Genomic DNA, 12,204 nt, shown 5'->3' with positions numbered 1-12,204 from the left:
ACCTGTGCTGGGATGCTCCACCTAAGTGACCTCTCCCAGTCCAGCTCCCACACAGCCTTATTGCTGCTCTCTAGACCACTTACAGCACTAGACCACTTAAAAATCCAGACAGGTCCCTAATCTGTGAGATCATTTCCAACTAGGGCTTTAGAAAACAAGATCAGACTGCCATCCTCCTCTGGTACTGCCAGCAACCAGGTCCCTCACCAAGTGTCCCTCTAAACCCATCCACCTTCCCATTGCCCCAGTACATTTTACAAAGCAATGGGAAAACCACTTGGGTCTGCAGGGAGCACATACGCTTACCAACCCATACCAACAAGAGGGACAAGGTACAACTGACGAAGCCCTTGCAATGGGACAACTCTTTAGAGGGAGATCCTAGAGCACACAGTAGCTGTGTCAGCATCTTTAAGCTTTTACAGACTGTTACAGCTAGCATAACCAGAGAGCTCAAACACCACGCTACAGGGTGTGCATGTCTGCATGTACTGAGTGGGCGCTACCCTTGCAAAGGGCTGACGACATTTGCTCCCTTGACATTTCAGCAGAGAACATCCACAGCACACAGACCCAGGTATATCCACGGGAAATGGCAAAGCACTGCCAGAAGATGCACCTGCTCTTGCAGGTAAGTGCAGCAGTGCCCTTTGTCAGCACAGGTGCACCAGCAGCCTGACCTCCAGGGGTGCCAGGCACCCTCAGCCCAGCCCTGCGAAGAGGCAGGTCTCCTGTTGTTAGGATCAGTAACATCAGAACTGCTCTAAGCACCACCACTCATCTCCACAGAAGAGACTTCACGCAAGAAGGTCACAGCAAATGAGACAAGCCTGTCTGTCCTTCCCCCTTTGCTCAACCTTTCCTGCTGGAAGCCACAATCTTGCTTGGTTTCAGTCTCCCAGACTGTTTGCCTTCACTCCCTCCTCAGATCGTCTCGTAGCCTTCACACCTCCCTCCTCTGCTGCTGCAACGTCTGCTCTCCTCCGCACTTCTTGCTATCGACAGTGGCAGTTCCCAGCTTGGGGTGGGGGGGTAGAGATGCAGCCCCTGAGGAAACAGCATCGGGTAGACAGATGTATAGAGCAGAAGTGATTTTTTTTTCCTCAGTTACCTTTCACAGGCCTCCTCAAAGCAGCCCCCAGGCGTTAACAGACCACAGGATGAAAGCCACTGATCTAAGAGAAAAGCCACAGCCCACAGATTCCTTTGCCCTCTCACAGGCATATGTCTGCTAAAAATCACCTTGCCAGACGCATGCTTCCTCTTCTCACTCTGTCCCAACCTGGACCACATACCCCACAGCACTCAGTTTGATTTCCAGCACACCAAATCGTCATCTTCAAAGCCTCCCTGCCTGGGTAGAGCAAGCACTACCACAGATGCAGGAAGGACTTCCCTTGAGATATGGTTGCCCATCAAAATATAACAGAAGCCTTTTACACCCCGAAAAGTCTTTAACTGGGCACCACACTGAGCACAAAATGGTTACACTCTGCTCCAGCCCCTGCAGCGGAGCAGTGACGACCACTCTGCCACATGCTGGCATGCCACAAAGCAGTCTCACCCTCAAGAGGCTCCACTCTCCAACCAATCTCATGCATCCTAGGCAAAAAAGCTCATGCAAAGGTTTGGTACTCCCAGGGCACAGTCCTGATGACCTTCACAACACATCAGGCAGGACAGGAGGAGCCAACAGTGGCTGCAGTTGTCATACAGAGGGAGGGCTGCAAGGCTGGCTTCCCAGCAGTAAAAAAATTATTCCCAAAAGAAGAATATACATCCAAACCCTGGTAACCACAATGCGGCTTAACCAGGCACAGGGACAGTGGAGGGCTGATCCGAGCCCCAGCAGGGTGTATCTTCCTTGCCAGCATCCCTGGCCCTCTGAAGAAACCAACGCATGTGTTTGCTTTGCCTCTGTGCAGGCTGTGCGCGTGCGGCTGACAAATAGCCTCTCTCCATTCTTTTGGGATTACGTGTTTCAATAGCCAGCGAGAACGGGAAGCAAGTTCACCCGACTGCCAGCTGCGGGCCCTGATGCACCTTCCCCGCAGCCCCTCTCCCCCTGGCCCTGCGGCAGGGCTGCTGCTGCTGCTCACTCAGGTACCCACAAAATGCCGGAGCTTCTTCCCACGCCGAGCAAGCAGAAAAACTTTTGTGCGCTCTGATCTGCAGCTCGTCGCCAGCAGCTTCCCCTTGAGGGCTTAATGTAGTTATTTCTACCCCTGATGCCTATAATTAAATGAACATTTCCTTATGGCACTGAAGAAACCAAGGAAAAACTGACTATGGGGAATTTTCATCCATCCTGATTTATACTCCCTCATCTCAGGCTCGTTCACACAATGCTAACAAGGAATCTTCTAAGCAGGCAGAAGGGGAAAAAAGCAACTTAAATAGCCCACATGCAGACAAGCACCTGGGGAGACAAGAAGAAGGAAGAGACCAATTCCCTCCCTTCTCCCCCTGCTTTTAACCACATCATTTTCCTACTTGCAAAAGCAAAGGGGCTCAGACACCCCAGAGCCTGGAGAGATGTTTCCACGCTCTACCAGCAGCCCTGTGATGCCCAGCAGTCTGACGGTACCCTGCTGAGGCGCATGTCCAGTTTCAGCCCATTCTGTAGGTCTACAGAGGCTCCAGCTTCCGGGAAGCAGGTGGGGAATTGCACTCAGTCCCTCCAGCCCTCTCTCAGGTTTTAACTATTCCCACCCTGCAGGACTGGAGGAGCGAAGCCAGAGTGCACTTAATTATTCCAGACTGGAACAGATCCTAAACTGCTAAGCAAAGCTACTAACCAAAATAGGGCTTGATTTATAAATTCCCAGCAGTCCGCATCTCCACTTCTGACCTCCCATCTAGGTAGGAGTCCAGGTGCCCAGAGATGCCTGGCCAACTGAGTCCAGCCCCCCAGAGCTGCCACAACCCACCAGGATTACCAGTTTCACTAGATTAGGAATTGAGCTGTCCCTCAGAGCTTCCACTCACCTCCCACCCCTACAACTCTCCCTGCTAGGACAGCCGAGAGGATCACAGGGAAAGTCAAGAACCGAAATCCTCCATATCGTCACCAGCTGGACAGCAACACCAGAAAGTTTTCAGCAGCCTCGGCAGAATAGGAAACACACCCTCTCCTCAGCACAGCAGCATCAGCTATGGTCCTTTCAGCCACCAGATTTTAAAACCATCACGATGTCAGTCTCCCTCCTCCGCAGAGCAAACGTAGCTTTCAAACGATGGGGATGTGGCCAACCCTCGCCAGATCAGCGGGGTGGGAATATGGCAGTTCCCCCCCATGCACCTTGCCCCTCCTCTGTGGAGGAGGCAGAGGTCTGGTTGAATTTGGGGACATGGGTCTCCTGCCCAGACATGGCTAAAGGACCTTTGCCAACCATGCACAAGGTTTTCCCTGATGTGGACAACCTGCCTGGAGGAAGCCACAAAACTGGCTCCCTGCTCAGCTCTGGAGAGGCTTATTGCTTCTGTGCCACTGAGTACTGGCACAAAACCCTAACAGGTTTTCTGATTCATTTTGCTCTTTAAGCTCACTATTGTTTGCAAACCTAAAAGGTTTTATCCCTTCTCTTTAGGGAGTCCCAGACAACAGGGGTGAGGCGCTGTACATACAGCTCACAGCCAGAGCGGCTCCATAGATGACACATTCACCCACGAACATTTTCAGGAGATTGGGGTAATAAGAGAGACATGCCAGGGGGCTGGATGTCACCGTATCACAGCTCGGTTGTGCTGGAAGACAGCGACTGGTTGGGAAATCAGCCCTTCCCTTCCCTGCCAGAATGACTCAAGACAAAGACTCCCCCACTCTTTAAATGTCCCCGTTCAAAACTCCTGTTCCACACTAACCAGATTTCCGTACAAAAAGGATGGGGGCAGGGAGGGAGAGGGCAATCTCAGCCTCACAGGTCTTTGGGGGGATCCCTTTGTCGGGAAATTTCCCCAGACTATTTAAAAATAGAAGCAGAGCCTTCATAACTATTCCAAGCATAATTATTCCTGCACTGAATTGCCTTTCCCTGGCACCCTACCTCTCCTCCAAATTTCAAGAGAAGGCTCTTGAGGAAACGTGGAGCAATTTGTGGTTCCTCCTTCCTTTGTGCCAGTTTCGCGGTAGTTAGCAAAATTACCACGACGCCAGACGAAGCCATCAATACAAGAGAAGGCGGTTTTGGGGCAGCCCTGGCGTAACAGGGGTCTACCCCCGCCGAAGCGCCCCGGCGGGCAGCACGCCCCGTCCAGGGTAACGTCCATCCTCGCCCCGCATGGCAAGCGCCGTCGGTGCTGGCCACAGGGACCGGCGCTGCGAACCCGGTCTCTGAGGCAGGAGACCCCGGGCGAGCCCCCGTCCCCGCGGGGTGAAACCCACGTGCATCCAGCCTCCCATGCCGGGACCTCGGGGGTCCCCTGTCACCCCCCGGGGGTCCCGGGGAAGAGAGCGGCCACTCCGGAGGGCTCTGATGCCCGGGTGGTGGGCAGCGCCCGGTACCCAGGGATCGCACCGGGGTGGGGGACGTGGACCCGACGCAGGTCCCGGTACCCGGGGGTCAACGGTGCTTGCAAGGGAGGCGGGGTTATGGGGACCTGCCTCCCGAAGAAAGCCCGGTGTCCTAGGGAATTAATTGGACCCATCACGGGCCGCAGTTCCGCGGGGTTGGGGGGGCAGTCCCGCCCCTCGCCGGGGGTCCCGGTGCTCGGGGCGCTCCGGCGCCCGGGGAAGTGACCGACACCCACCCGCTGCCCAGCGCCGCCGCGGGGGGTCCCGGCGGCCGGCCCGCCCCAGCCCACAGGGATGGCGGCGACCCCCGCCCCACTAGCCTTCACTCACCGGCAGCCAGAAGCAGCAGCAGCAGCAACGCCGGGGCCCGGTGCAACGGCTGCATGGCGGCGGCCGCTGCCCTGCCGCACCGCCTCTTCACGGGGAGCGGGGCCGCCCCGCCGCCCGCCGGGCTCTGCCCCTCGCCGCCGCGCCCGCCCGCCGCCCGGCCCCGCACTGCATCCCGCCGCCCGGCGCCGCCTCCTCCCGCCGCCGCTGCCCGCCGCTCCGGGGGCGGGGGAAGCGGCGGGAGGGGGGATCCTAACTGCCCGCCGGGTGCGCGGACGGAGCGGCCGGTGCAGAGGCGGGACGCAGCCGGCGACTTGCACCTAATTTCTGGCTGCGGAGCCGCCGCCTCCCGGCACAGCACGGCCCTGCCCGGCCTGGCCGCCCCCGGCTGCAGGGCCCCCGCGGAGCCCACAACGAGTGCCGGCGGCGCGGCTGCATGCGCCGGCGGTGGGTGATCAGCCCCCGCGGCGGGAAGGCGGGAACGGCCGAACCCGCCGGCGACGCCCTCCTCCGCCGGCCGCCGGGCGAGGTGGGGGCAGGAGCACAGCCCCGGCGGGAAGGCAGCCCCCTGTCAGCCGAAACTTCGGGGCCCTGACGGGAACGGTCAGCAGACCAAAGACCCTGAACATCCCTCTTATGACCTTTCCTCAGTTGCCCATGGCCCACAGCCAGTGTCTCCCACATTCTCCCACACTCTCCCACACTCCTCCACGACCGCCTCACTTCACAACGTAGAAAAACTTCTCCAGAGGTGGGGAAATGAAAGTGCCCCTTCATTTCCCCACTTCTGGAGGTCACCTGGTCCAACCTCCCTGCTCAAGCAGGTTAGCTACAGCCAGTTGCCCAGGACCTTTTGTCTTTTGAGTCTTTTGATGTCTTTTGAGTACCTCCAAGGTTGGAGATTCAACAACCTCTCTAGGCAACCTGTGCCAGTGCTTGGTCATCCTCACAGTAAAAAACTGTTTCCTGATGTTCAGAGGGAACCTCCTGTGTTTCAGTTTGTGCCCATTGCCTCTGGTCCTATCACTGGACACCACTGGAAAGAGCCTGCCTCCATCTGCTTTACACCCTCCCTTCAGGTATTTCTATACATTGATAAAATCCCTCACGAGCCTTCTCTTCTCCAAGCTAAAAAAACAGGCCCTACTCTCTCAGCTGTTTCTCATATGTGAGACCCTTCAGCCCCTTAATCATCTTTGTGGCCCTTCGTTGGACTCTCTCCAGTATGTCCATGTCTCTCTTGTACTGGGGAGCCCAGCACCAGACACAACACTCCAGGCGTGGCCTCACCAGTGCTGAGTAGAGGGTTGGCAATACTTTGCCTAACGCAGCCCAGGATACCATTAGCCTTCTTTGTGGCAAAGACACATGGCTGGCTCACGTTCAGTTTGGAGTCCACCATGACCTCCAGGTCCTTTTCCACTAAGCTGCTTTCCAGCTGGGTGGCCCCCACATATTGGTGCATATATTGATGCGTGAGATAGTTCCTCCCCAAGTGCAGCACTTTGAACATCTTGGACTTGATAAAGTTCCTGTTAGCCCATTTCTCCAGCCTGCCAAGGTCCATCTGGATGGCAGCTTGACCCTCTGCATCATCAGCAAATTTGCTGAGGGTACACTCTGCCTCATCATCAAGATCATTAATGAAGATGTTAAACAGGACTGGACACACTATGGACCCCTGGGGTACACTGCTAGTTACTGGCTTCCAACTAGACTTTGTACCACCACTCTCCGGGCCCAGCCATTCAGCCAGTTTTCAATCCACTTCATTGTCTGCTCAAGCAGCCCATACTTCAACACCTTGTCTGTGAGGATGTTCTGGGACACAGTGCCAAACGTCTTCCTGAAGTCCAGGTAGATAATATCCACTGCTTTCCCCTCATCTACCAAGCCAGCCATTTAATCGTAGAAGTTTATCAAGTTGGTCAAGCATGACTTCCCTTTGGTGAAACCATGGTGACTACTCCTGATGATTTTCTTGTTGTTTGTGTGTCTGGAAATGGTTTCCAGGATTAGCTGCTCCATCACCTTCCCAGGGATAAAGGTGGGGATGACTGGCCTGTAGTTCCCTGGGTCCTCCTTCTTGCACTTCTTAAAGATAGGAGTGTCATTTGCTTTCCTTCAGTCTTCAGGCACTTCTCCCAGTCGCAATGATTGATCAAAGATTATTGAGAATGGGCTTGCAATGACACTTGCCAGCTCCTTCTGCACTCATAAGTGCTCTTTGAAGAGTCCAAGATCTTTGGAGACATCAAAGTCTGCTCTCCTGAAGTCCAGGGTTGTGAGATTTCTTTTTACTCTCCTTCCTCCCCTCAGGATCCTGAACTCCACCATCTTGTGGTCATTGCAGCCAAAGCTGCCTTTGACCTTCACATCCCGAGCAAGCCCCTTGTTGTTGGTGAGTATGAGGTCCAGCACAGCATCTCTTCTCGTTGGCTCCTTTATCACCTGGAGGAGGAAGTTACTGTCAATACACTCCAGAAGCGTCCTGGATCGCTTATGTCCTGCTGTGTTGTCGCTCCAGTGAATATCAGGGTGGAGCACATCTGGGTCCTCTTCAGTCTTGAGGGAGGTGAACTCATTTTGTGGTTGTAAGTCCTTAGGGGGAGCAGGAGCTTTCCTCTTGGTGTCAGAAGCTTCCATCCTTCACCTTCTCCAGAGGTTGCACTTACCTTAATATTAGGGGTGGAGCACTGCCTGCTTCTCCACTTCAGTTGGGGTTGGGAGCTCTTTTAGATGTTTTGTCTCAGAGAAGATCCTATCTTCCTTCATCTTCTCTGATGCTGTGCATCCTGCTCGCTTCCTCCTGTAACTCCTCCACTTGGCAGCACAGCTCCTCCAAGAGACCACACTTCCTGCAGGACAGAGGGACATTTCTGGCACCACAGAGAAGCCCCAGGCAGTCACTGCAGCCTGGGCCTTGGAGGGCTGCATCCACTATCTGAAGCTGGGTCTGCGTTGGAGCTCTGCCCTAGCAGGGACAGCTGCTCCAACACCTGCTGGGGAAACCGTTCTGTGGTGGGTGTGTCACCACTGTGTCTGAGGCTGCTGCAGTGATACCAATTCAACCGATGCCTCCTTCTTCGCAGTCTTCTGCAAAAACTGCTGTGCAAACTGGCGAGAGGGAGAGGGAGAGGAAGAGGAGAAGAAAGGAAAGGAAAAAGGAAAGAGGAAAGGAAAAAGGAAAGAGGAAAGAGGAAAGGAAAGAGGAAAGGAAAGAGGAAAGAGGAAAGAGGAAAGAGGAAAGAGGAAAGAGGAAAGAGGAAAGAGGAAAGAGGAAAGAGGAAAGAGGAAAGAGGAAAGAGGAAAGAGGAAAGAGGAAAGAGGAAAGAGGAAAGAGGAAAGAGGAAAGAGGAAAGAGGAAAGAGGAAAGAGGAAAGAGGAAAGAGGAAAGAGGAAAGAGGAAAGAGGAAAGAGGAAAGAGGAAAGAGGAAAGAGGAAAGAGAAAGGAAAGGAAAGGAAAGGAAAGGAAAGGAAAGGAAAGGAAAGGAAAGGAAAGGAAAGGAAAGGAAAGGAAAGGAAAGGAAAGGAAAGGAAAGGAAAGGAAAGGAAAGGAAAGGAAAGGAAAGGAAAGGAAAGGAAAGGAAAGGAAAGGAAAGGAAAGGAAAGATTTTATAGTGCAGCAGTTCTTGTATTTGTAGCTCTTGGAGTAGTTCTGTGTTTTGGTGGACAGAACAGCAAAGAAACATGCTGAATATCATGCCGAAAATCATTATTACAGCAACAAGGCCACCTGCTCCAATTACATTCAATTTCAAATTAAACACATCTTTACTGGCCTCAGGGCACAACATTACAGTAAATGACTCAAGCAAGGTCTTTGTCAGACAGGTGCCCAAGAAATAAGGTCCTGTAATACCACAGCAGTTGAGAGGGAATACCCGCCGGCTCCCTGCGCTTCAGCCCCTCTCACCAGCTGGATGAGCCACAGTCTTCCTGCTTCGCTCTCTCAGGCCTCCAGCGTGTGCCACCTCAGAGGAGCTGTGCAACTCTCAGTCCAGCCCCAGCCAGTATTTGAAAGACCTGGTCAAGCCCCAAGCATCACAAGGCTGCAAACAGAGCATGACTCCAAGCTGAAGGACCCAAAAAGGTACCGGTCCCTTCCTGTTAGGCATTCAGCTCATGTTTTCAAGCTTTCCTCCACAACAGCAGCTAGGAGCCTTTTCCTTTGGTTTCAAAACAATTTTCTGTGTCACACAACTCTAGGAGAGCAGGAGATGCTAAAATCCAACATTGCAAGCTCTGAGAGAGGAAACAGCTGCACTGTCATGGCCTCACCAAGTGTCTTCGCGCTTGCAATGCTTGCACTGGGTGCCCAGTGCTCTACGTCTCCCATATGGCGTGTTGATGAGACAACAGGATGTAGGTCTGAAGGTGATGGGGATTTTAAATTCAAACATTCTTATTCCTCAAATAACTGTTCATTAAAAATATTCCAGAGTAATCTTTTTTTTTGTAAGAATTGAACCGGTTTTTTGGTTGAAAGGTAAACCTGAAAAAAAACATCGATGGTATTTTTTTTCTGGCATGAACTTGTTGGTTTTCAACAACTAAAGAAAGGTGTCATGTGCCAAAGCCTGCTGAGCCCTCTAGTGAATCAAACAGCCAGCTGCAGGTACTGGGTATTATCGAGACTGACCTTTACATCTCCTGCCAGACCAACCCTGACACGCATCACCCCTTTGTGCAATTGCCTGCTTCTTTTTGCCAGCTCATTCCTTCCATCATCTGCTCCCATGCAGCAGCTACCCCGAGCGTGACAAGGGCAGGTAACAGGCTGGCTGCACCCGTTACCCAACGCGGCAAGGCAGAGCCGACAGGCTTGAACCAAAGTACTTGCTTTTGGCTTCTTTTGGACCATGTCCTTCCAGTGCTCTGAAAGACCTCTTTATCCCAGAATCAATGCAGCCCCCAGCCCCCCCAAGCAGGAAATGCAGCAGGAACTACCGAGCTGTCGCTTACCCATTAGATGAGATAAAAACACTCCAGTGCGCTCAGATTCTAGTCCAGGCATGGCAGTTAATGAATGCTCTTGTCATTTTTCACTTTGTTGCTGGTAATTTGGCTGTCTTAGCATGCAGGTGGCTTACTACAAGTGGGTAACTAAAAGCCTTTCAGATCTCCTGACCCTGTCACATCCAGCTCCCAAATCTTAGAAACTGAATCCAGTGTCTGAAGCAGCCTAATCACATCAAAGAAAGCACAAAAACACCCTCATGTGTTACACAGCCTCAAATCAGAGGGAAGGAAACCACACGGGCACGGCTGCGAGCACGCTTTCTATGAGGCTCATGGTGCTCTCTGGATTTATTTTGACATTATACATTGGAAACAGACAGAGCAACAAAGGGGGAGCATGAAAAGAAAAGATACATCTTTGGCAAGAAAATGAAATAAAATTAGTAGCAACATCGATCAGCCAGGTCAGTGCTGCCAGCGGAGCAGAAAACAGCCAGCAGAGACGGGCAACACCAGTTCTTTTCAAAAACAGCATGAACTTAAACCCAGCACAGCCCTTGTGTCTTCATTTTATGCTCCCTGGAATAGGTACAGCTGGCTTGGCTCTCTTCTGAGGTATTGACAGCTCTATAGTGAAAGGCTTCTCATTTCTATTTGATCTCCTCCAGCCTCCCTACCTGGTGCATATTCTGCAATGATGTTCAGAGCACTGGTAAAAGGGGCTTTACAATTGCACTAGATGCTTTTTTTAATGCTGCTTCAAAGCTGTTCAGAATTTTTTTCTTGGTATTACTATTATCTGTGCTTTTCTGTTCTTCCCCAAAATTGTTCAATTTCACAGTTATGTCTGTTAGGCAGAATCAGAAAGCAAGAGTGTATTTTAGGCTGGCAAAACTGAAAATCCTTCTGCCGTCTCCCCCTGTAAGTTACCGTAACAGCTTTTGCCTTCAGGAGATTTAGCCAGCTTTCCAGTTTCAATTTAAGGGTCACATTTTGTTCCAAGATACTTGCAAACAAATACTACTGAGGTAGAGGAATGAGGTGATAGCTAAGGGAAAGAATTTGGTGCCTAGGACTTGCTAATTAAAAGAAAATCAACAACAAAGTCTAATCTCAACAGAAATGTAACTTATTTTGAAAGTCCAGTTCAAAAAAAAAGGCAACACATTAACTTGAAATATGCTGGTGAGATATTTTATTCTCCTAAATACAGCACAACTGAATTCACCAACAAAGGTGAAAGTGATCTATCGCCCTTGCTCAGCAGAGCAAGAAAGTAAACAATAAGCAAAACAAATAAGCAGTCAGATGTTAAGTTCTTACAGTGTTAAAAAATGCAAGATGTCACTGGTACCAGGGAAAGGGTTTAACCCTTCTGCCTTTGCACACTGACAATTGTCTGGGCAACAGAAGGTGATCTGTGCCCATTCTTAGATCCGAAGGAAAAAATCTTCTCTCAGATTCTGTCCCGTTACCTCTATTGCTGACTCTCTGGGATAGAGACTGGGTGACACAGCAGGCTTGTGGCACACCATGCAATTTAACTCCATCTTCTATGAACCTGTGCAGCCTTTTGGCATCTAAAGCCCGCGTAAGAGGAAAGCTTGAGAATTTGCCTGCCCTGCCTGGCCCTCCTTCCTTAGGCACAAGGAAAGATTTAACCTCTCCCTTGTTCCAGCATATGTGAATTTACTTCAGAGCCTCCGACAAGCTTTATGTAAGCTTATTTGCTGACTTAGCCTTTTTAATGCTGGGACACTGTGAAACGTTTTGACTGTACCAAGCAGGGGTGGGTACCCGCTCTACTCCTGCATAGCACAGGCATGCAGCCATTCTCTGGGCAAAATGCACAGTTTCTGCTCTCATCCAAAATCCTGCTGGGGAAGACATATAACAAACACTTCAAGAGGAGTGACCTGGAGCAATTAACGCCTTCCAGTATACGCTGTAATTAGAAGGGAACAGGATCTGCCCTATTTAGAGCTCAGGGGCGGGAGCAAGATTTTCTATATCACTTTCTTCATCTCTGTGCATCAGCTTGTTCCCCTCAGGGGAGGGCACGCTGCCCACCTGGGACACAGTGCTGTTACCAGCCCTGCTTGTTTCCTATCCCCTGCCGTAAGGTACAGTAGAAGAGGCAGCACAAGTTGTGCTTTACTTTTCCAGTTTTCACGTGCCCCTGCTGCCTCCCATCCCCGAAGCTTCACATTTCTCTCCTCACTAAAGTGAGGTTGATTGCTGCATTAATAGCCATGCCATTCTCCTGCAGCAGGCTCTGACAGCAAACCTCAGCGGACTCTTAGAGGGCAGAGGAAAACAAAGCGACATTGAATTTGATTAAGGGGCCAGAATAACCTTTAACAGAGCCACCTGGGGCAAGAAGCTGACAGCTTTCCAGCTGA

The sequence above is a fragment of the Leptosomus discolor genome, chromosome 9, assembly GCF_034619465.1.
Source record: "Leptosomus discolor isolate bLepDis1 chromosome 9, bLepDis1.hap2, whole genome shotgun sequence".
Taxonomy (NCBI): domain Eukaryota; kingdom Metazoa; phylum Chordata; class Aves; order Leptosomiformes; family Leptosomidae; genus Leptosomus; species Leptosomus discolor.
Note: the sequence above shows the minus strand (reverse complement) of the source record.